The sequence below is a fragment of the Cavia porcellus genome, unplaced genomic scaffold, assembly GCF_034190915.1.
Source record: "Cavia porcellus strain 051 isolate PalLab524CR breed Dunkin Hartley unplaced genomic scaffold, mCavPor4.1 scaffold_34, whole genome shotgun sequence".
In the NCBI taxonomy this organism is placed as follows: Eukaryota; Metazoa; Chordata; class Mammalia; order Rodentia; family Caviidae; genus Cavia; species Cavia porcellus.
Genome location: NW_026947517.1, coordinates 32,734,683 through 32,762,153, shown reverse-complemented (window position 1 = coordinate 32,762,153; position 27,471 = coordinate 32,734,683).

Sequence of the window (27,471 nt, the reverse complement as noted above, 5' to 3'; positions counted from 1 at the left end):
ATCTAAGCCTCACACTAATCCTAACACTAACCACAAACTCTATCACTAAACCTAACGCTTACCTCTAACCATAACCCTAACCCTAAACCTAACCCTAAACCTAACACTAACCCTAACCCTAAAAATAACCCTAACCCTAACCCTAAACCTAAACCTAATATTTAACACTAACTCTAACCCAAATCTAAAGCTAACCACTAACCCTAACACAAAACCTAACCCTAACCCTAACATTAAACTCTAACCATAACACTAATCCTAACCCTAAACATATCCCTAACATCTAACCCTAACCCTAAGACTAACCTTAACCCTAACCCTAACTCTAAAACTAACCTAAATGTAAATCTAAACCGAAACGTAACCAGAAGCCTAACCGTAACCCTAACACTAACCCTAACCCTAACACTAACCCTAAACCCTAAGCATAAAACTAACACTATCCCTAACCATAACCCTAACAGTAAACTTAACCCTAACCATAACCTTAACCCTAACCCTATCCCTAACACCTAACACTTAAACCTAACACTGAACCTAACCTTAAACTAACACTAAACCTAAGCATATCCCTAACCCTAAGCCTAACCCTAAACCTAATGGTAACACTAACCTTAACCGTAACACGAAGCCTAACCTTAACCCTCTCCCTAACACCTAACACCTAACAGTAACCCTAACCCTAGACCTAAACGTTACCATATCCCTAACTCTACCACTAACCCTAACTTCTAATCCTAACCCTAACCCTAACCATAACCATAACCATAACCGTAACCCAGACCTAAAATTGATCCCTTACCCTAACCCTAAACCTACCCCTTAAACTATCCCTAAGCCTGACTGTAATACATAAACCTAACCCTAACCCTAACCCTAGCATAACCCTAACCCTAAACCTAAACCTAAACTTAACCCATACATCTAACCCTAAACTTAACCCTAAACCTTACCCTAACCCTAACCCTAACCTTTAACTCTAACCCTAAACCTAAATTATCCTTAACCCTAAGCCTAAACCTAGCACTAAACCTAACTTCTAACCCTAACCCTAACCCTAACCCTAAACCTCAATCTAACCTTAAACTTAATCATAACACTAACCCTAATCCTAACGGTTACCCTAAATGCTAACCTTAACCATAACACTAACCCTAACCCTAAACCAAATGCTAACCCTAACACTAACACTAACCCTAATCCATAACACAATCCGTAACACCTAACCCCTAAAACTAACCATAAAGCTAATTATAACCTTAACACTAAATCTAACTCAAACCCTAAACCTAACCCTAACCCTAATGCTAAACTAATTGAAACGCTAACACTAACCATAACCCTAAGCCTAACCCTAAACCTAAACCTAACTCTAGCCCTAACCCTAAGCCTCACACTAGCCCTAACATTAACCTCTAAACCTAACCCTAACCATAACCCTAAACTTAAACCTAACTCCAACCCTATCGCTAACACCTAACCCCTAAACTTAACACTAACACTAACCCTATTGCTAACTCCTAACCCCAACCTTAACCTAAACACTAAAACTTAATCCTAACTATAAAACTAACCTGAATCCAAACCCTAACCCTAACCCACAACCTAACCTTCAACCTAAACATAACCCTAACCCTAAACGTAATCCAAAACCTAACCCTAACCCTAATCCTAACTCTAAACCTAATACTAACCTAATTGTAAACCTCACTCTAACCTAACTCTAAGCCTAACCCTAACCCTAACCCTAACTGTAACCATAACCCAAACTCTCACTCTCACACTAACCTGAAACCTAACCCTAACCCTAACACTAACCTCTAAACCTAACCCTAACCCTAACCGTAAACCTAGCCTTAAAATAATCACTAACACTAACCCTGAACCTAAGCTTTAACCCTAACCCTAACACTATCAATAACTTGTAAGCAAAACACTAACACTAACAATAACCCTAAATCTAACCCTAAACCAAATGCTAACCTCTAACCATAATGCTAACTGTAACACTAACACTAACCCTAACCCTGACACTAACCTTAACACTAAACCTAACCTCTAACCGTAATACTAACCCTAACCCCAAACCTAAAACTAACCCTAACTCTAACACTAACACTAACCCTAACACTAAACCTAACTTCTAACCATAACACTAACCCTAACCCCAAACCTAAAACTAACCCTAACCCTAACACTAACCCTACAGCCTAACCCTAACCCTAACAATATCCCTAACCCTAACCCTAACCCTAAACTGAACCTTTAACTTAACCCTAGCCCTAACTCTATCGCTAACACCTAACCCCTAACCTTAACACTAACCCTAACTCTAAAACTAACACTAAAACAAACACTAACCATAACCATAACCCTAAACCTAAACCTAATCGTGACACTAACCCTAACCATAAACCAAAGCCTAACCCTAACCCTCACCCTAACACCTAACTCCTAACCCTAACCTTAATCATAACCCAACATTAAGCGTAAACCTAACCTTAACCCTAACACTAACCCTACCCCTAAACCGAACAATAACCCTTAACTCTAAAGCTAAACCTAAACCTAACCCTAACCCTAAACGTAATCCTTACACTTACACTAACCCTAAATTCTAACCGTTACCCTAACCCTAACCTTAACCTTTAACTCTAACCCAAACCCTAACCCTAACCTTTAACTCTAACCCAAAATGTAACCCTAAGCCTAGCCCTATCCCTAAACCTAACACTAACCATAACCATAACCCTAACCCTAACCCTAACCATTACACTAATGCTTATCCATAACCCTATGCCTAACACCTAATCCCTAAACCTAACCCTAACTCAAACTCTAACCCGAACACTAAATCTAACACAAACTCTAACCCTAACCCTAATGCTAACCTAATTTTAACCCTAACCCTAACCATAAACCTAAGCCTAGTCCTAAGCCTAACCCTATGTCTAACCGTAACCCTAACCCTCACACTAACCCTACACCTAACCCTAACACTAATACTAACCTCTAAACCTAACTCTAACCGTAAACCTAACCCTAAAAAAACCACTAAACCTAATCCTAAACCTTAGAATATCCCTAACCATAACCCTAACCGTAACATTAACACAAACCCTGAATGTACACTTTAACCCTAAACCTAATCATAACCTCTAAGGCTAACACTAACCCTAACCCTAACACTAGTGGTAACACTAACCCTAACACATACCTCTAACCCTAACTCTAACCCTACACTAACACTAACCTTAACCTATAACACTAACCGTAACCCTAAACCTATCCCTAATCTTAAAACTAAACCAAACACTAAACCTAACTTGTAACCCTAACCCTAAATCTAAGACTAAATTCTAACAGAAAAATTAACCCTAACCCTAAACCTATACCTAACATCTAACCCTAATGCTAACCCTAACCCTAAACCTAGCCCTAACCTAACCCAAACCTAATTGTAAATCTAACCCTAACCGTAACCCGAAGACTAACCGTAATCCTAACCCTAACGCTAACAGTAACACTAACCCTAAAACTAACACTATCCCTAACCCTAACCCTAACTGTAGACCTACCCTAACCCTACCCTAACCCTAACCCTATCCCGAACACCTAACCCCTAACCCTAAGGCTAAACCTAACCCTAAAACTAACACTGAACCTAATGCTAACCCTAACTCTAACCTTAAGCCTAACAGTAAACCTAATTGTAACCATAACCCTAACCATAACGTGAAGCCTAACCATAACCCTAACCCTAACCCTAAAACTAACACTACACCCTAACCCTAAAACTAAAAGTAACCCTAAGCGTAACCATAAACCTAACCCTAACACTATCACTAATTTCTAACCCTAACCTTAAGCCTAACCCTAAACCTAAATCTTACCCTAACCCTAACCATAACCCTAACACTAACCCTAACCTCTTACCCTAACCGTAACACTAACCCTAACCATAACCCTAGGCATAACCATAATCTCTAACCCAAATAGTAACCCTAACCCTAATCCAAGCAGTAACCCTAGCCCTAACCATAACCCAAACCCACCCTAAGCCTAACCACAACTCTAAACCCTAAACCTAACATGTAACCCTAAACAATAACACTAATCCTGACCCCTAACCTTAAGCCCTAACACTAATCCAAACTGTAACCCTAACCCTAAACGTCAACCTAACCCTAACCATGACACTAACCCTAAATGTAACCCTAACCCTAACATTAAGGCTAACACTAACCATAATTTTAAAACTAAAACCTAAACCTAACCCTAACCCTAGCACTAACTATAACCCTATCCCTAACTCCTAACCCCTAATATAACCCTAACCCTAACCTTAAAACTAACCCTAAATCTAACGCAAACTCTACCCCTAACCCTAACATTAAACCTAACCTCATTGTAACCCTAACACTAACTGTAACCCCAAGCCTAACCCTAACCTTATCCCTAAAACCTAACACCTTAACCTAACCGTAATCCTAACACTAATCCTAATCCAAATCATAAACCTAACTGCAAACCTAACCCTAACCCTAACCCTAACCATAAGCTAAACATTACCCAAACCATAAACCTATCCCCTAAACCTAACTACTAAACTTAATCCTAACCCTTGCCCTATCCCTAACCCTAATGCTAACCCTAAGCCTAAACCTAAGTTTTAAACTTAACCCTCACCCTAACACTAATGATAATTTCTAAGCCTCACACTAACCCTCACCCTAACCCCCAAATCTATAACGAAACCTAACCCTAAACCCTAAGCATAACACTAACCCTAACCCTAAACCTAACACTAACCCTAACACTAACCCTAACACTAACCCTAACCCTAAGCCTAACAGTAGCCGTAACCCTAAACCTAAAAATTAGATTAACCCTAACCCGAACCCAAACCTAACGCTCACCACTAACCCTAACCCTAACCCTAACCCAAAACTCTAACTGTAACCGTAATACTAACCATAACCCTAAACCTATCCCTAACATCTAACCCTAACCCAAAACTCTAACCGTAACCGTAATACTAACCATAACCCTAAACCTATCCCTAACATCTAACCCTAACCGTAACCCAAACCTACACCTAAGTCTAACACTAACCCTAACCTAAATCTAACTCTAAACCTAACCGTAAGCCGAAGCCTAACCGTAACCCTAACCATAACACTAACAGTAACACTAACCCTAAAACCTAACCCTAAACCTAACACTATCCCTAAACCTAATCCTAACCGTAAACCTAACCCTAAACCTATCGTTATCCCTAGCACCAACCCATAAATCTAACGCTAAAGCTAACGATAAAACTAACACTAAACCTAACCTTAAACCTAAGCGTAACCCTAAACCTAATCGTAACACTAACCTTAACCGTAACACAAAGCCTAAACTTTACACTCTTCCTAACACCTAACCTCTAACCCTAAACCTAACCCTAACCATAAACATAACCCTAACCCAGAACTAAAATTAATCCCTTAACCTATCCCTAACACTACCAACTAAACTAAGCCTAAGCCTGACTGTAATACCTAACCATAACCCTAAATATATCCCTAACCCTAGCATAACCTTAACCATAAACCTAACCCTAACCCTAACCCTAAACCGAACCCATACACCTAAATATAACCCTAACCCTAACCCTAACACTTACCCTAACCTCTAACATTAACCCTAACCCTAAACCTATCCCAAACCCTAACCCTAAACCTAACACTAACCCAAACCCTAAAACTAACACTAAACTCTAACCCTAACCATAATCTTAACATAATCCTAACCCTAACCCCAACACTAACCTAACCCATAACCCTATCTCTAATACCTAACACCTAAACATAACCCTAACCCTAACACTAACACTAAATCTAAGGCAAACCCTAACCCTAATGCTAACCTAATTGTATCTGTAACACTTAGCATAACCCTAAGCCTAACCCTAAACCTAACCCTAACTCTAATCCTAACCATAACGCTCACACTAACCATAAACCTAACCCTAACGCTAACCCTAAAACTAACACTAACCTCTAAACCTGACCATAACCCTAAAAGTAACCATAACCCTAAAAATATCTACTAACCCTAATCCTAAACCTTACCATATCCCTAACCCTAACCCCAAACCTAACTCTTACCCTGAAGCTAAGCTTTAACCCTAACCGTAACCCTAACCCTAACAATAACCTCTAAGCCTAACTCTAACCCTAACACTAAAACGAAGTGTAACCCTAAACTAAAGCTAACCTCTAAATATAACAATAACCCTACCCATAAATTTAAACCTAATCTTAAACTCGAACCGTAATCCTAACCATAACCATAACCATAAACCTGAACATAAGCTTTAACCCTAACCTTAAACATAACCATAACCATAACCTCTAAGCCGAAACCTAGCCCTAAACCTAACCCTAACTCTAACACTAAACCAAACGCTAACCTCTAACCCTAACCATAGCCCTAACCGTAACACTATCTCTAAACGTAACACTAAAGCTAACTTCTAAATTTCACACTAAACCTAAACCTAAACCTAAATCTAACCTGAACCCTAACGCTAACCATATCCCTAAACCCTCACCCAAACCCTAACACTATCCCTAAACCTAACCCTAAACGGAAGCCTAACCCTAACCCTAACCCTATCGCTAACTCCCGACCCCTAAACCTAACACTAACCCTAACTCTAAAACTAACCCTAAACTCAAACCGTAAAACTAACCCAAACCATAATCCTGAACCTAAGCTTTAACCCTAACCCTAAACATAACCTCCAAGCCTAACCCTAAACCTAACACTAACCCTAAATCTAAACCCAACCCTAAACAAAATGCTAATCTCTAACCCTAACCCTAACCGTAATGGTAACTCTAACCATAACCCTAACACTAAACCTAACTTCTAACCCTAACTCTAAACCTAATCCTAACACTGACCGTCACCCTACCTCTAATCCTAAACACTAACCCTAACCCTAACACTACCCCTAAACCTAACCCTAACCCTAAACCGAACCCTAAACTAAACCCTAACCCTAACCCTAACCCTATGGCTATCACCTAACACCTAACCCTAACCCTAACACTAACTCTAAAACTAACCCTAAACCTAACCCTAACTCTAACCCTAACACTATGACTATCACCTAACACCTAACCCTAACCCTAACCCTAACTCTAACCCTAACCGTAAACCTAATCCTAAACCGAATCCTAACCTTAACCCTAACTGTAACCCAAAGCCTAACCCTAACCCACTACATAACACCTAACCCATAACCCTAACCTTAATCATAACCCTAACACTAAGTGTAACTATAACACTAACCCTAACAGTAGCCTTAACCCTAAACCAAACCATAACCCTGAACTCTAACCCTAAACCTAACCCTTCACCGAACACAAAACCTAAACTCTAACTGTAACCCTAACCCTAAACTTTAACTCGAACCCAAACTCTAACCCTAACCCTAACCCTAAACCTAATGCTAACCTGTAACTATAACCGTAACTCTAACCCTAACTCGCATACCTAACCCTAAAACTAACCGTAAATTCTAATCCTAACCCTAGCCATAACCTTAACCCTAAACCTACACCAAACCCTAACACTGTTCCTAACCTAAACCTAAACCTAACCATAACCATTATGCTATCCCTAACACCTAACCCCTAAAACTAAACCTAACCCTAATGCAAAACTCTAATCCTAACCCTAACCCTAACTCTAAACCTAACACTAACCCTAACCTCAAAAACTAACCCTAACCCTAAACCTATACTTAACCCTAAAACTAAAACTAACACTAAACCTTAATTCTAACCCTAACCCTAACCCTAACGCTAACCCTAAACCTATCCTAAATGTAATCCTTACCCTAACCATAACCCAAGGCCTAGCCATAACCCTAACACTAACACTATCCATAACCTTAATGCTAATCTTAACCCTAAACCTAAGCTTTAACAGTAACCCTAACCACAACCCTAACCATAACTTCTAAGACTCACCCTAAACCTAATCCTAACCACAAACTCTATCACTAAACCTAACACTAAACTCTATCCATAACCCTAACCTGAACCCTAACCCAACACTAAATTTAACCCTAACCATAAATCTAACACTAAACCTAAGCTTTAACCCTAACCCTAACCCAAAACTAACACTAACCGCAAACACTAACCCTAACCCTAACCCTAACCCTAACCCTAACCCTAAACTCTAACCATAACAACAACCCTAATCCTAAACCTATTGCTAACATCTAACACTAACCCTAACCCTAACACTAACCTAAACATAACTCTAACCCTAACAGGAACCCGAAGCCTAACTGTAACCCTAAACCTAACCCTAACCCTAACACTAACCTTAAAATCTAAACCTAAACCTAACATTAACACTAACATATAAACCTAACCCTAACCCTAACCTTAAAACCTAACCCTAAACCTAACAGTATACCTAACCCTAACCCTATCCGTAAACCTAACGCTAAACCTAACCGTAACACTAACCCTATACCTAACACCAAACCCCTAAACCTAATGCTAAACCTAACCCTAAAACTAACACTAAACCTAACACTAACCCTAACACTTAACCAAATCCTAAACCTAAACCTAATTGTAACACTAACCATAACCATAACCATAACCCGAAGCCTAAACTTAACTCTCTCCCTAAATACTAACCCCTAACCCTAAGCCTATCACTAACCCCAACCCTAAACATAACCATATCCCTAACCCCACCCATAACCCTAAATTCTAATCCTAACCCAAACCCTAACCATAACCCAGACCTAACATTAATACCTTACCCCAAACTTAAGCCTACCCCTTAAACTAAACCTAAGCGTCACTGTAATACCTAAACCTAACCCTAGCATAACCCTAAACCTAATACTAACCCTAAACCTCAACCTAAACCTAACCCTAAACCTAAGCATAACACTAACCCTAATCCTAACACTAACACTAAATGCTAACCCTAACACTCACACTAACCCTATACTCTAACACTAACCCTAACCCTAAACTATCCCTAAGCCTAACCCTAAACCTAGTACTAAACCTAATTTCTAACCCTAGCCCTAACCCTAACACTTAACCTCAACCTAACCATAACCCTAAACATAACACTAACATTAATCCTAACCCTAACCCTAAACACTAACCCTAACCCTCACACTAACCCTAACCCTAAAACTAACAGTAACCTCTAAACCTAACCCTAAACATAACTGTAAAACTTAACCCTAAAACTAACCACTAACCCTAATCCTAACCCTTATGCTATTCCTAACCAAAACCCTAACCCTAACCTAACCCTAACACTAAACCTAATTGTAACCCTAACCCTAACCATAACCCAAAGCCTAAACCTAACCTTCTTCTTAACAACTAATCCCTAACGCTAACCTTAAACATAACAATAACACTAAGTGCAACCCTAATTCTAATCCTAACGTTAACCCTAACACTAACTCTAACCCTAAACGCAACCCTAACCCTAAACCTAACTCTTATACTAACACTAACACTAAACTCTAGCCATAAAACAAAACCTAACCCTAACCTTTAACTCTAACCCAAACCCTAAACCTAACCCTAAACCTAACGCTAAACTGTAACCATAAACGTAACTGTAACCCTAACCATACCCATACCCTAACCCTAACCCTACCCTAACACTAACCCTAATCCATAACCCTATCCCTAACACCTAACCCCTAAACCTAACCCTAACCCTAATCCTAACACTAACACTAAATCTAATGCAAAACCTAAACCTAACCCTAACCCTAATGCTAACCTAATTGTAACCCTAACCCTAAACATAACCCTAATCCTAACACTAAACCTAACCCTAACTCTAAGCCTAACCCTAACGCTCACTTACCCTAAACTAACCCTTAACTTAACACTAATCTCTAAACCTAACCCTAACCCTAACCGTAAACCTAACCCTAAAAAAATAACACTAATCCTAACCCTTACTATATAGCTTATATAACACTAACCATAACCCTAACCTTGAACCTAAGCTTTAACCCAACCCCAACCCTAAACCTAACCATAACCTCTAAGCCTAACACTAAACATAACACTAAGACTAACTCTAACCCTAAACCAAAAGCTAAACTCTAACAATAACCCTAACCCTAAACCTAAACTTAAACATTACCTTAAATCTAACCGTAACCCTAACCCTAATCCTAATCCTAATCCTAATCCTTAACCCTAAACCAAACCGTAACCATGAACTCTAACCCTAAACCTAACCCAAAACCTAATCATAAGCCAAAGCCTAACCATAACCCGAACCCTAATCATAACACTAACCCTAAAACCTAACCCGAAAGCTAATACTATTCCTTAGCCTAACACTAACTTTCAACCTAACTCTAACCCTAACCCTAACCTTAACCCTGACTCTAACACCTAACCCCAAAGCCTAATGCTAAATCTAACCCTAAAACTAACACTAAATTTAAGCCTAACCCTAACCCAAACCTAATGCTAACCACTAACCCTAAACCTAACCCTATCCCTAACCCTAACGGAAACACTAAACTCTAACCAAAACACTAAAGCAAATCCTAAACCTATCCCTAACATCTAAGCCTAACCCTAACCATAACCCTAACCCTAACCTAAACGTAACTCTAACCCTAACCATAACCCTAAGCCTAAACCAACACTCTCCGTAACACGTAAGCCTAACAGCTAAACCCTAAGCCTAACCCTCACCCTAACTCTAACCCTAATAATAACCCCAACCCTAACAATAATCCTAAACACTAAGCCTAAACCTAACACTATCCTAAAACCCAACACTAACCGTAAACGTCACCCGAACCCTAACCCTAACCCAATCACTAACACCTAACCCCTAACCCTAATGCTGAACATAATCATAAAACTAACACTAACACTAACCGTAACCATAACACTAACCCTAAGGCTAACCCTAAACCTAACTGTAACACTAACCCTAACCATAATCCAATGCCTAACTTTAACCCTCTCCCTAACACCTAACACCTAAGCCTAACACTAAGCCTAACCCTAACCCTAACCCTAACCACAACCCAAATTTCTAATCCTAACCCTAACCCTAACCATACACATAAGCATAACAATAAGCCCAACACAGACGAAACTTTAATCCCTTACCCTAACCCTAAACCTACCCCTTAAACGAATGCTAAGCCTGACTGTAATACCTAAACCTAACCCTAACCGTAACCCTAGCCTAACCCTAACCATAACACTAAATCTAACCCTAACCCTAAGCCATACCTCTAACCCTAAACCTAACCCTAATCCTAAAAATAACCCCAACCCTAACATTAACACTAACCCTAAACTCTAACACTAACCCTAACCCCAAAGCATCCCTAACCATAACCCTATACCTAGCACTAAACCTAACTTCTAACCCTAACCCTTAAACTCAACCTAACCCTAACCATAACACTAACCCTAATCCTAACCCTAACCCTAAATGCTAACCTTAACCATAACCCTAACTCTAACCCTAAACCTACTGCTAACCTAATTATAACCCAAACCGTAACTATAACTCTAAGCCTAAACCTAGCCCTAAGCCTAACTCTAACCCTAACCCTAACCTTCACACTAACCCTAACCGTAACCGTAAAACTAACAGTAACTTCTAAACCTAACCCTAACACTAACTGTAACCCTAACACTAAAACGAATCACTAACCCTAATCTTAGCCCTTACATTATTCCTAAAGCTAAACCTAACACTAACCCTAACCCTTAACCTAAGCTTTAAACCTAACCCAAACCCTAACCCTAACCATAACCTCTAAGTCTAACACTAACCCTAACACTAACCATAACTCTAACCCTAAACCAAAAGCTAACCTCTAACAATAACCCTAACCGTAACCCTACCTCTAACCATAACCATAACATTGAACCCCAGCTTTAACCCTAACCTTAACCCTAACTATAACCATAACCTCTAAGCCTAACCCTAACCCTAACACTAACCCTAAAACAAACGCTAACCTCTAACCATAAAGCTAAACCTAACCCTAATCCTAACCCCAACCCTAACACTAAACCAAATTTCTAACCCTAACCCTAACCCTAACCCTAAACCTAAACCTAACCCTAACACTAAGCCTAACCCTAACCCTAACCCCAACCCTAAAACTAATTTAAAACCTACCCTAACCGTAACACAAAGCCTAACACTAAAACTCTCCCTAACACCTAATGCCTAACCCTAACCTTAATCATAACCCTAACACTAAACCTAACCCTAACTCTAACCCTAATCCTAACCCTAACCCTAACCTAACCCTAACCCTAACACTAACACTAACTCTAACACTACCCCTAACAGTAACCCTAACCCTAAACCTAACCATCAGCCTAAACTCTAACCCTAAACCTCAACCAAACCCTAAACCTAACCCCTACACTGACACTAACACTAAACTGTAACCATAACCCTAACCCTAACACTAACCTTTAAATCTAATCCTAACCCTAACCCTAACCCTAACCATAAACCTAAAACTACCACTAACGTCTAACAATAACCATAACAATAACCCTAACACATAAACCTAACCCTAACCCTAACCATAACACTAAATTCTAATCCTAACCCTAACCCTAACCCTAAACCTAACCCTAACCTAACCTAACCCTAAACCTAACCATAACCATAACCATAACCATAAACTTAACCCTATCCCTAACACCCAACCCTTAAACCTAACCCAAACCCTAACCCTAAAGCTAAATCTAACGCAAAACCTAAACGTAACACTAACCCTAAACAGAACCGAATTGTAACCCTAACACTAACCATAAGCCTAAGCGTAAACCTAACCCTAACTCGAACTCTAACCTTGGCCCTAAATCTAACACTAAACCTCACCCTAATACTAACACTAAACTCTAAACCTAACCCTAGCACTAAACGTAATCCTAACCATAACCTAACCACTAACCCTAATACTAACCCTTAACCTATCCCTAACTCTTACCCTAAAACTAAAACAAACCCTGAACCTAATATTTAACCCTAAGCCTAAACCTAACCCTAACCATCACCTCTAAGCCTAAGCCTAACCCTAACCCTAACTCTTACCGTAAACAAAATGCTAACCTCTAACCATAACCCTAACCCTAACTCTAACCATAACACTAACCCTAACAGTAAATGTAACCCTAAACTCTAACCATAACACTAACCCTAATCCTAACCCTAACACTAACCTGTAACACTAACCCTAACCCTAACCCTAACTATAACCATAACCATAACCATAACCCTAACCCTAACCCTAAACCTAACATTAATCCCTTACCCTAACCATAACTCTACCCCTTAAACTAACCCTAACCCAATCTGTAATACCTAACTCTAACCCTAATCCTAAACCTAGCATAACCCAGCCCTAACTCTAACCATGACCCTAATCATAATACTAATCCTAAACCTAACCATAACTCATACAATTAACCCTAAGCCTAAAACTAACCCTAACAATAAACCTCACCCTAATTCTAACACTAACACTAATCCTAACATCTAACATTACCCTTAACACTAAACCTATCCCTACCCTAACCCTAAACCTAAGACTAAACCTAACTTTTAACCCTAACACTAACCCTAACCCTAACCCTCAACCTAACCTTAACCCTAACCCTAACACTAACCCTAACCCTAACCCTAACCCCAACCATAACACTAACCATAACACAAAGCCTAACCATAACCATATCCCTAACACTAAAACTAACCCTAATCCTAACCCAAATTCTAACACTAACCCTAACCCTAGAGCAAGACCCTAACCCTAACCCTAATCATAAGCCTAAGCCTAAACCTAATTGTAACCCTAAAGCTAACCGTAACCTGAAGCCTAATCTTAGTCCTCTCCCTAACAACTAACCCCTATACCTAAATCTAACACTAAACCTAAACCTAACCATAACCATAAACCTATCCCAAACACTAATCCTAACATCTAAACCTAACCCTAACACTAACCCTAACCCTAACCCTAATGCTAACCATAACCATAACCATAACCCTAAAGCTAACATTAATCCCTAGCCCTAACCCTAACCCTACCACTTAAGCTAAACCTAAAACTGAATGTAATACCTAACCCTAACACTAACCCTAACGATAGCATAACCCTAAACCTAACCCTAATCCTAACCCTTACCATAATCCTAACCCATATCTCTAAACCTAACCCTAAGACCAACACTAACACTGACCCTAACCCTATCCCTAACCATAAACACTAAGCCTAACTTTTACCCTAACCCTAACCCTAAACTCTAACACTAAACCTAATGCTAACCTCTAACCATAATCCTAAACCTAATACTAACCCCAACCCTAACACTAACCCTAAAGCCTAACCCTAACCCTAACATTATCCGTAGCGCTAAACCTAACCGTAAAACTAACCCTAACCCAAAACATAGCCCTAATCCTACCTCTAATATGTACCCCTAAACCTAACCCTAACTCTAACCCTAAACCTAAATGTAACCCTAACCCTAACCCTCACACTAACCCTAACCCTAATCCTATCCGTAACACTTAATCCCTAACCCTAACCCTAAACCTAACACTAAAACTAACCGTAAACCTAGCCCCAACCCTAACGCTAACCCTAACCCTAAACCTAATTGTAACCGTAACAGTAACCATAACCCAAAGCCTAACCCTAACACTCCCTAACACCTAACCCCTAACACTAACCGTAACACTAACCCTAACCCTACCCCTAACACTAACTTATATTCCTAACATTAAACCTAAACCTAAACCTAACCCTAACCATAAACTTTTACCCTAAACCTAACCCAAACACCCTAACCCTCAAGCTAGCACTAACCCAAAACTGTAACGCTAACACTAACCCTAACACTAACCTTTAACACTAACCCTAGAGATGGGAGAAAATGGCGGCTAACTAGAGGATCGGGCGGAGAGTCTCTCCGGAGAAATCATATTAAAAGCTAGAATATCACAACATGGAGAGGGCCAGACAAATGGATAACGATTCTTATTAACCAAGACAGTGCAGCTGGAGGATTTAAAGTCGTGCTGAGACTGTGAAGGCTGAAAACGGGAAGATGCAAATCCTGCGCCTTTAAATCAACAGTTTAACCCATGGACGCAACAGGAAAAGCTGTGTTGGCTTTTGACTGCCCAGCTACACCAGAGGAGATTGTGAAAGACTCTCGAGCTCCAAAGCCAAACGCTGCTCCGCACTGTGCTGGGAGGGCACGCCGCACGGGTTTCTGACCCTTCCACGCCGTACAGGGAGTGCAAATCTTGGAACGGGACAGTGCCCGCCACCACGGGGACATCAATAACACAGAGTCTGGTGGCAGCCATTTTACAGTTGGGCAGAACCTACAGCTCAGTGGCGTCACTGAGCCCCCTGTAGGGAGGGCTAGTGGAAGGCATCTTGGAATTGGGCAGAGCCTGAGTACGTGTTGGCTTCAGCCTCATACAGAGTTTGGGCAGTTCTGCTGTGCTGGTGCTCCTGACACAGAGAGGTCTGGAAGAGAACAGCTGAGATTTGGGCAGGACCCTGTGCCATAGTGACATTAGTCAGCTGCTTCTGGTACAAAGAGAACTGGCAGGAGATACTGGGGCTAACCCAAGCCTCTGCTTGGGGCCCAATGAGCGGATACAAAATAGTCACAACTCAGTGACAACCAGAAAGTACAGCCTAATTTAGGAACTAACTGGCACAGAGGCTAGAGACTAGCCTGTACTGCCCCTGCATCCCAGTCTACCCCAGATAACAGTAAATTGGGGAGGACAGCAAAAACTCAAGCCAGCACGCTTCTGAAAGGCCCTAAGCAATTCGGAGAGGGCCAGAGAACTCCAGGACAGTCTGAAAGAAACCAGAAACATGACAAGAGATAAAAAAAAAAATCTCCAGCTGCCCAACAGGAGAAAATAAGCCCAGGAGAACTAAACACTGAAGAGAACAAGCACAGTAACCATCCACTACTCGACACAGCATCAGCCGAAATTAAAAAGTACCTACATGATCTCATAGAGGAATTTAAAGCTGTACTCCTGATCCAAGTGAGGCAAGATATAAAGAGATTAATTAAAGAAATGACAAGCCCCGCCCAAGAGAACACAGATGGAAGAACTGAGGAAATCAGAAAAGAAAGAGAAGCATCTGAAGAAGAATTTAAGCGTAACCTAGAATACATGAAACAGATCCAAAGAGAGTATCAGGAAACTAAAAACTCCATTGAACATTGGCAAAATGCCTTGACAGAAACTAAAGACAGCCTTCTGAAACTTGAAGAGAGATTTAGGACATATGAACGTGAAAGAAAAAGCCTCTTAAAAATAACAAGGAACCAGAAAGAAGCAATTCTAAAACTGGAAGATGACAAAAAGATACATAACCTAAGAATAAAGAATGTGAGTGAGGAAGCAGGAACATCCAAAAATGAAATACAAAAAATATTCACAGAGATTTTAAAGCAAAATTTCCCATGTATAGCAAAAAGAAATGATATCCAGATAAAAGAAGCATACAGAACACCAGCTACCTACAACCAAAACAGATCTATGCCTAGACATATAATAATCGAGATCCCAGAAATCCACCAAAAAAACAGAATATTAAAAGCAGCCAGAGAAAAGATGCAGGTTACCTATAACGGGAAATCTATCAAAATAACAGCAGACTTATCAACACAAACTCTTAAGTCAAGAAGGGAGTGGGGAGAAATATTCCAAGTCCTGAAAGAAAAAAATATGCAACCAAAGTTCATATATCCATCAAAACTCTCTCTAAAAATTAATGAAGAAATAAGATACTTTCAAGACAAGGAGGAACTGTGGGAGTTCGTGGCCACCAATCCAACCCTACAGAGAGCGCTGAAGGACATTACAGAGAAAGAGAGGAAGAGATACCAGGATTCCAGCAACAGTGGCAGAGAGGCCTCAGTGAACGGGGCAGACAATGGAATGAGGGAATAAGGTGGACAAATTATAGCAGAAAAGTGGAGTAGCAGACATGAGGCCGAGACGGTAAGCTAGTCTTTAGTATAGAGAGCTCTGAAACTATATTAAAAAAAAAACAGAGGTCATTGCTAATGGTGTATAATGATTTAAAAGACACAGTAGCCCTAGTGCCATATTTAGATTGAATTTAATTTGTTCTGGTCTGTCTGCTCATGTCAGATTTGAGGACACAGACATCTTGACCCAAAAATAGCAGGCTATACCATGGTAACTATCCTTACTTTCCTATTAACTTAAACTGAAATCCTATAATACTTACATTGTCTTACTATGACTGATCTTAATTGAATCTGAATCGTAAGACTATGGGTTGGCCATGGCTGATTTTATTTGAAATTGGTATGCTTGTCAGTATCAACCCTAAAAGTAGAGGCAACTACTCTGAGGATGACAAGTTGTAAAGAATATCCATACTGGTATTAATTAGTAACAGCTTCCAAACCCTACAATGCTGCCAAAGTTAAGTTTTTATAAAAATAGGTGATACTATATTTAACTATAATAAGCCAGTGTGGTGGTCAAATCTATTGAAAATAACAAGAGGAAACATAGTAACTATGGAAGATCATCTATATTGTGGTCTTAAATGTTTTATCCATTGCATGTTTTTCTAGGAAATTGTTTTGCTGGCTTGCTATGACTTGGTATTCCCTATAACACAGAGAGGATAGATATATATGTAGAAATTCACACATGGGTTCTTTTTTTCTTTTTAATTATTTATGGGAACAGATTATATAATGTAAGATGTAATGAACAGATACTCTGAGGAAGAGACTCTAGGAAACTCGAGGCTAATTTAGTAGCATTATGATAGAAATTCTAGCAATACTAATGTTTGCTGATTAGAATGACATTGGACTGGTTTCTTGAGTTCAATTTCAGCATATGTAGAGATGGGGACAGCTATCACAAAGAGAAGGAGAGATGAGTTGGTAGTTACTATTGTCTTCCCTAATTTGGTACTTGAGCACCTAAAAAGTCTTCAATGATTTGATTAGTTCTATAATATACACTAAGTATATAAGGTGGATGAAGAAGGGGACAACTATTTGTAAAAAACTAGAGACAGTTAGATAGACAATCAAGATCTCCAGTGGGCTTCCTATGAAATCTGTATTTCTTTAAATTGTTTTTTTAACTGCTATGTTCTGTTTTAATATGTTTAATCTTACCCTCTTTGAGAAGTAAAACAAATGTGTAGGACTGATAACCATGTTACTGAGCTCTTGTTCGATCATAGAGCAGAAGGGTTTGTAGTGTCACTTTATGAATGTCATTCTAAATGCTTTAATTCCATAACATGAACAGCTACTTCTAAGATGACGATGTGTAACTTATCAACCAGCAATTTCTTACCGTTTGTTTTTCTGTAAGTTTGTATCATTTCTACCCTTTTTTAAAATCTCCATGTATTCTTTTGTTTCCTTTTCTTTAAATAAAAAATTAAAAAAAAAACACTAACCCTAAAACTAACTCCAACCGTAAACCTAACGCTAACCTCTATCCACAACTATAAAGCTAACACTACCCCTACCCCTAACCCAAAACCCTAACGCTACCCCTATCCCTATTTCTAAACTCTATCCCTAATGCTAACACCAACCCTAAACCTAACTGTAACCGGAACCCAAACGGTAACACAAAGCCTAAGCATAACACTCTCCCTAACAACTAATCCCTAACACTAACACCTACCCTAACACTCTCCCTAACACCTAACCCTAAACCCTAAACCTAACCCTAACCCTAAAACTAAACCTAACCCTAACCGTAACCCTTATCCTAAACATAACTCTAACCCTAAATTCTAATCCTAATCCTAACCCTAACCCTAACCCTAAACTCTAACCCAAAACCTAACCTTAACCATAACACTAAACATAACCATAACCCTAAACATAACACTAACCCTAAACCTCACATTAATCCCTAATCTAAACCCTAACACTACCATTAAACAAACCTGAAACATGACAGTAATAACAAACCCTAAACCTAACATCACCATAACCCCAACCCTAAAGCTAACCCTAACCCTAACCCTAAACCTAAACCTAAAACTAAACCTAATGCTAAACTCTAACCATAACCCTAAATCTAAAACTAACCCTAAACCTAAACCTAAAATCTAACCGTAACCAAAACACTAACGTTACCCCCAACCCTAATTCTAAATTCTAACCTTAACCCTAACACTAACCCTAAACCTAATTGTAACCTTAACCCTAACCGTATCACGAAGCCTAACCCTAACACTATCCCTAACAGCTAACCCCTAACCCTAACCCTAAATGTAAACCTAAACCTAACCCTAATCTTAACCCTAACTCTAACACTAACACTAACCCTAAACTATAACAATAACCCTAACCCTAACACTAAAGCTAAGCCTATGCCTAAACCTAACCCTCACGCATACCTCTAACCCTAACCCTAAGCTTAATGCTAACAATAAGCCAAACCCTAACTTCTAACAATAACCGGAAACCTAACACTAACCCTAAACTCTAACCCAAACACTAACACTAACGCTAACCCTAAAACCAGACATAAACCGAACACTAAACCTAACATAAATCCCTACCAAAAACCATAACCATACCCGTTAAACTAACACTAACACTGACCATAATACATAACCCTAACCCTAACCCGAAACCTACCAAAACCCTAAAACTAACCCTAACCCTAAACCTAACCCATACCTCTAACATTAACCCTAACCTTAACCCTAACCCTAAACCTAACCTTAACACTAAATCTAACCCTAACACTAACCCTAACCCATACCTCTAACCCTAAACCTATCTCTAAGCGTAACCTTAATCCTAAACCTAATTCTAAACCTAACACTAACTTCTATGCCTAACACTAACCTTAACCCTCAACCTAACAGTAACACTTAACCAAACTTCTAACCCTAACCTTAATCCTAACCTTTTACTCTAACCCTAACAATATCCCTAAACCTAACCCTAACCTTAAACCTAACACTAACCCTAACAATATCCCTAGCACCTAACACCTAACCCTAACCTAATCCCTAACTCTAATACTAACCATAAATCTAACACTAACCTTAACCCTAATCCTAAACCTAACTCTAAACCTAACACTAATCTCTAACCCTAACAGTAACCCTATCCCTAAACCTAATACTAACACTAAACCAAACTTCTAATCCTAACATTAATCCTAACCTTTAACTTTAACCCTAACACTATCCCTAAACCTAAGCCTAAACCTAAACCTAACACTAACCCTAACATTATCCCTAACACCTAACTCCAAATCCTAACTCTAACCCTAACTCTATAACTAACCCTAAATCTAACAATAATCCAAACACTAAACCTAATCGTAAACCTAACCCTAACCGTAATCCTAAAACTAACCCTAACCCTAACCATAACCCGAAGCTTAAACCTAATCATAACCCTAAACGTAAGAGTAACCGGAAGCCTAAATCTAACCCTCTCCCTAACAAATAACCCCTAACTCTAAACCTAAACGTAGCCCTAACACTAACCTTAAACGTAACCTTAAAACTAACCCTACAACAACCATAAATTTTAATGCTAAACCTAACCGTAACCCGAAGCTTAACCCTAAACATAACACTAAAACTAAAGTCTAACCCTAAACCTAACCCTAACCCTAACCCTAACCCTACCACTAACTCTATCCCTAATACCTAAGCCCTAACCCTAAACCTAACCCGAAGCCTAACCATTACCCTATTCCTAACATTTAACACCTAACCCTAAACCTAAACCTAAACCTAACCCTAACCCTAACCGTAACCCTAACCCTAACCCTTAACCTAACTCTACAACTAAATACTAATCCTAACCCTAAAAATAACCTAACCCTAAACTTAACCATAACACTAAAATTTAACCCTAAACCTAACCATAACCCTAACACTAACGCTAAACCTAACCCTAATCCTAAACTCTAACACTAACCCTAACACTAACCCTAAACCTAACCATAATCCTAAACTCTAACACTAACCCTAAGACTAACCCTAACACTAACCATAAACCTAACACTAAATGTAACATTAATCCCTAACCCTAAACCTAACCCTAAAACTGAAACTAAACCGAACCCTAATCTCTAACCCTAAACCTAACACTAATCCATACCGCTAACCCTAACCCTAACCCCAACACTAATCCGAACCCTAATCCTAAACTTAACCTCTAACCCTCACCCTAACATTAACCTATCCCTAACACTAACCCTAAAACTAAAACTAAACCTAACTTTTAACCCTAAGCCTAACCCTAAAACTAGGCCTAAAACTAAACCTAACTCTAAACCTAACCCTAACCCCAACCCTAACCCTAACACTAACCCATACCTCTAACCCTAAACCTAACCCTAACACTAATCCTAACCTTAACCTAAAATTAACCCTAACACTAACTCTAACCCTAACTACAAATTTATCCTTAACACCTACCCCAACCATAACCCTAACACTAATCCAAGCCCTAACCCTAACCCTAACCCAAACCCTAACACAAACCTAACAATAACCCTAAACTCTAACCCTAACACTATCCCTAACCATAAACCTAACCCTAAACCTAACATTAAGACCGAACACTAACTATAACCCTATGCGTTAAAGTAACGCTAACACAGACCAGAATACGAAACCCTAACCCTAACCCTAAACTTACCATAACATTAACGCTAATCTGAACCCTACTCCTAAACCTAACCCTGATACCTCTAAACCTAACTGTAACAGTAACCCTAACAGTCACCAGAACCCTAACCCTAACCTTAACCTTAACCCTAACCTTAACCCATATAACTAACCCTAAACCTAAAGCTAACTCTAAACATAAACCTAACCCTAAAACTTTCCCTAACACCTAACACCTAACCCTAACCCTAACACGAATCCTAACACTAACCCTAACCCTAACCCTAAAACTAAACATAAGGTTTAACCCTAACCCTAACACTAACCTTAACCATAACCTTTAAGCCTAAAACTAACCCTAAAGCAAAAGCCAAACTCTAACCCTAAACCTAAAGCTAACCTCTAACCATAACCATAACCCTAACCTTAACCCTAACTATAATACTAAACCTAACCATAAATTCTATCCGTAACACTAACCCTAACCCTAACCCTAACGCTAACCCTAATGGTAACACTAACCCTAACCCTAACTCTAACTCTAACTCTAACCCTAACCCTATCCCTAAACCTAACCCTAAACCCTAACCCTAAACCTAAAACGATTCCTAAACCTAACCCTAACCGTAAACCTAACCCTTACACTAAACCTAACTCTAACGCTATCTCTAACACCAACCCCCAACACTAACCATAAACCTAACCCTAAAACTAACAGTAAACCTAATCCTAAACCTAAACCTAAGCCTAAACCTAAAACTAATCGTAACCCTAACGCTAACATATTCCGAAGCCTAATCTTAATCATCTCCCTAACACCTAACCCCTAAGCCTAAGTGTAACACTACTCCTAACCCTAACTGTAACCATAAACCTAACCCTAACCCTAACACTAACTTCTAATTGTAACCCTAACCCAAACCCTAACCGAAAAGTTAACCCTAAACATAACCATAAACATAACCCTAAACCTAACATTAATTCCTAACCCTAACTCTACCGCTTAAACTAACCCAAAACCTGACTGTAATACTTAACCCTAGCCCTAACCCTAACCCTAGGATAAACCTAACCTTAACACTAACCCTAACCATAACACTAACCCATAACTCTAACCCTTACACTAACACTAACCCTAACACTAACCATAATCCTAACTCTCACCCTAACCCAAAACCTAAGATTTAACAATAACCCTAAAACTAAACCGAGCCATAAACTCTAAGCCTAACCCTCACACCAAACTCTAACACTAAACCTAAAGGTAAACTCTAACCACAACCCTATTCCTAATCCTAATCCTAACCCTAACCCTAACCCTAACCTTAACCCTTAAACATAACCATAATCCTAACCGTAACCTTAACCCTAACCTTAACCCTAACCCATACATCTAACCCTATACCTAACCCTAACCCTAACCTTAACCCTAAACCTAAGTCTAAACGTAAAACTAACTTCTAACACTAACCCTAACGTTAAACCTAAACCTAACCCTAAAACCTAGCACTAACCCTAACCTTAAACGTAACCCTAAAACTAACACTACACCAACCATAAATTATAATGCTAAACCTAACCCTAACCCTAACCTTAACTCTAAACCTAACGTTAAAACTAAAGTCTAACCCTAAACCTAGCCCTAAACCTAACCTTAAACATAACCCTAAAACTAACCCTACACCAACCATAAATTGTAATGCTAAACCTAACCCTAAGCGTAACCCTAAACCTAATACTAAAACTAAAGTCTAACCCTAAACCTAGCCCTAACCCTAACATTAAATGTAACCCTAAAACTAACCCTACCCCAACCATAAATTGTAATCCTAACCCTAACCCTAACAATAACATAACCTTAAACCTAACCCTAAAACTAAACTGTAACCCTAAACCTAGCCCTAACCCTAACACTATCCCTAACCCTTAAACTAACACAAAGACTGACAGTAATAACTAACCCTAACCCTAACCTTGTCGCTAACATCTAACCCCTAACCCTAAGCATAACCCTACCTCTAAATCTAATCCTAACCCTAAAGCTAACACTAAACCTAACCATAACCCTAAGCCAAACTTAATTTTAACCCAAAACCTAACTGTAACCGGAAGTCTAACTCTAACCCTTTTTCTAACACCTAACCCCTAAAACAAGCCCTAAACCTAGCTCCAACCCTAACGTTAAACGTAATCCTAAAACTAACACTACCCAACCATAAATTGTAATCCTAAACCTAAGCCTAACCCTAACTTTAACACTAAACCTAACCCTAAAACTAAACTCTAACCCTAAACCTAAACATAACCCTAAAGCTAACCCTAAACCTAAACCTAACACTATACCTAACCCTAAACCTAACACTATCCCTAACCCTAGACCTAACCCTAAACCTGACCCTAACACAAAACCTAAACCTAACCATAACCCTAACGCTTACTCTATCCCTACTACCTAACCCGTAACCCTAACACTAACCCTAAACCGAAGACTAACCATAACCGTCTTCCTAAGATTTAACACCTAAACCTAAACCTAATCCTAACACTAAGCCTAACCGTAATCGTAACACAAACCCTAAACCTAAATCTATCCCTAAATTCTAATTCTAACCCTAAAAATAACCATAACGCTAAATGTAACTCAAATCCTAAAATTTAACCCTAAACCTAACCCTAACCCTCACACTAACGCTAAACCTAACCCTAATCCTAAACTCTAAAACTAACCCTAACACTAACCCTAAACCTAACCATAATCCTAAACTCTAACCCTAACCCTAAGACTAACCCTAACCCTAACCATAAACCTAACACTAAATGTAACATTAATCCCTAACCCTAAACCTAACCAAACACCTTAAACTAACCCTAACACAGACCGTAATAAATAACCTGATCCCTAACACTAAACCTATCATAAAACTATCCCTAAACCTAACCCTACCCCTAAACCTAAACCTAACCCTTACTTCTAACCCTATCCTACAACCCTAAACTTAAACCTAACCTCTAACACTAAACCTAAACCTAAACCTACCATGACCTTAAACCTAACACTAACCCAAACCCATACCTCTAAAACTAACCATAATGCTAACCCCAAACCTAACCCTAACCCTAAACCTAACCATAAGCCTAACCCTAAACCTAACCCTAAACCTAAACCTAACCCTAACCCATACGTCTAACAATAAACCTAACCCTAACCCTAACCTCAACACTAAACCTAACTCTAAACCTAACACTAACCTCTAACCCTAAAACTAACCCTTACACTAACCCTAACACTAACACTAAACCAAACTTCTAACACTAACCTTAATCCTAAACTTAAAATCTAAACATAACCCTAACCCTAACCCTAAACCTGTCTAACCATAACCCTAACCCTAACCCTAACCCTAAACCTAACCTTAACGCTAACACCTAAAACCTAACCCTAACACTAAACCTAATCCTAACCCTAAACCTAACACTAAATTGTAATCCTAACACCACCCCTAACCTTAATCCTAACCCTAAACCAAACCCTAAATATAAACCTAACCCTAAACCTAAATCTAACCCTAACCCTAACCCTAACACTAACCCTACCCCTAACACTAAAATGAACACTAACCTCTAAACTTAACCCTAACACTAACCGTAATCCTAACCCTAAATTTAACCACTAACCCTAATCCTAACCCTAACACTATTCATAATTCTAACCCTAAACCTAAACCTAACACTAAGACTAAAACTATCCCTAATACATAACCCCTAAGTCTAACCCTAACCCTAACACTAAAACAAACCCTGAATCTAACCCTAAGCCTATCTCTAAAACTAATCGTAGCCCTAACCCTAACCCTAACCCAAAGCCTAACCTAACCCTCTTCCAAAGAGCTAACCTCTAATCCTCACCCTAAACATAACCCTAACCCTAACCCTAACAGTAACCCTAACCCTAACCTAACAATAACCCTAAACTCTAACCCTAAACCTAACTTTAACACTAACACTAAACCTAATCCCTAACTCTAAACCTAAAACTAGCCCTAACCCTAACCCTAAACATAAACCTAAGCCTAACCCTATCCCTAACACCTAACCCCTAACCATAACACTAAACCTAACCCTAAAACTAATCCTAACACTAACCCTAACCCTAAGCCTTACCCTAAAGCTAATCATAACCCTGACCCTAACCGTAATCTGAAGCCTAACCTTAAACCTCTCCCTAACCTCTAACATCTGACCCTACACCTAACACTAACCCTAACCCTAACAGTAACCATAATCCTAACCGTACAACTAACACTAACTTTCGAACATAACCATAACCCTAAACCTCACCATAACTGTAACCCTAAACATAACATTAATCCCTTACCCTAACTCTAACTCTACCCCTTAAACGAACCCAAAACCTGGCTGTAATACCTAACTCTAACCCTAACCCTGTCACTAACACCTAACCTCTAACCTTAACCCTAAACCTAACCTTACCTCTAAATCTAACCCTAACCCTAAACCTAACCCTAACCCTAACCATAACCCTAAGCCTAAACCTAATTGTAATGCAAAACCTAACTGTAACCGGAAGTCTAACTCTAACACTCTCCCTAACACCTAACCCATTAAACTAACCCTAAACATAGCCCTAACACTAAAGTTAAATGTAATCCTAAAACTAAAACTACCCAACCATAAATTGTAATCCTAATCGTAAGCCAAACCCCAACCTTAAAACTAAACCTAACCCTAAGATTCAACTCTAAACTTAAACCTAACCCTAACCCTATCCTAACCCTAAACCTAACCCTAACCATAACCATAACCCAAAGCCTAACCATAACTCTATTCCTAACCCTAATACTAACCCCAATCCTAAAACTACTCCTAAATCTAACACTAACCCATATCCTCTAACCCTAAACTTAACCCTAACCCTAACCCTAACCCTAATCATAACCCTAATCCTAACCTTAACCTCTAAGCCTAACTCTAACCCTAACCCTAACACTAACCTATCCCTAAGCCTAAACCTAAAACTAACACTAAACCTAACTTTTAACCCTAAACCTAACCATAACCTTAAGCCTAAAACTACACCTAACTCAAAACCTAACTTTAACCCTAACCCTAACCCATACATCAAACCCTAACCGTAACCCTAACACTATCCCTAAAGTTAATCTAACCCTAACACTAACACTAACCATAACCCTAACTACAAAATTATCCCTAACACCTAATCCCTAAACCTAACCCTAAACCTAATCCTAAAACTAAACATAAATCTAATGCAAACATTGACACTAACCCTAACACTAATGCTAACCTAATCGTAACCATAACACTAAACATAACACGAAGCCTAACCCTAAACCAATCCCTAGCACCTAACCCCTAAATATAAACCTAAACTTAACCCTAATCCTAATCCAAGCCCTAACCCTAACCATAATCCTAACCCTAACCCTAACACTAACACAAACCTAACAATAACCCTAAACTCTAACCCTAACCCTAACCCAGACCATAAACCTAAACCTAATATTAATCCCTAACCCTAACCATAACACTATGCTTAAAACTAATGCTAAAAGTGACCGTAATACATAAACCTAACCCTAACCCTATACCTACCATAACACTAATCCTAAACCGAACCGTACCCATAAAACTAACCCTAACCCATACCTCTA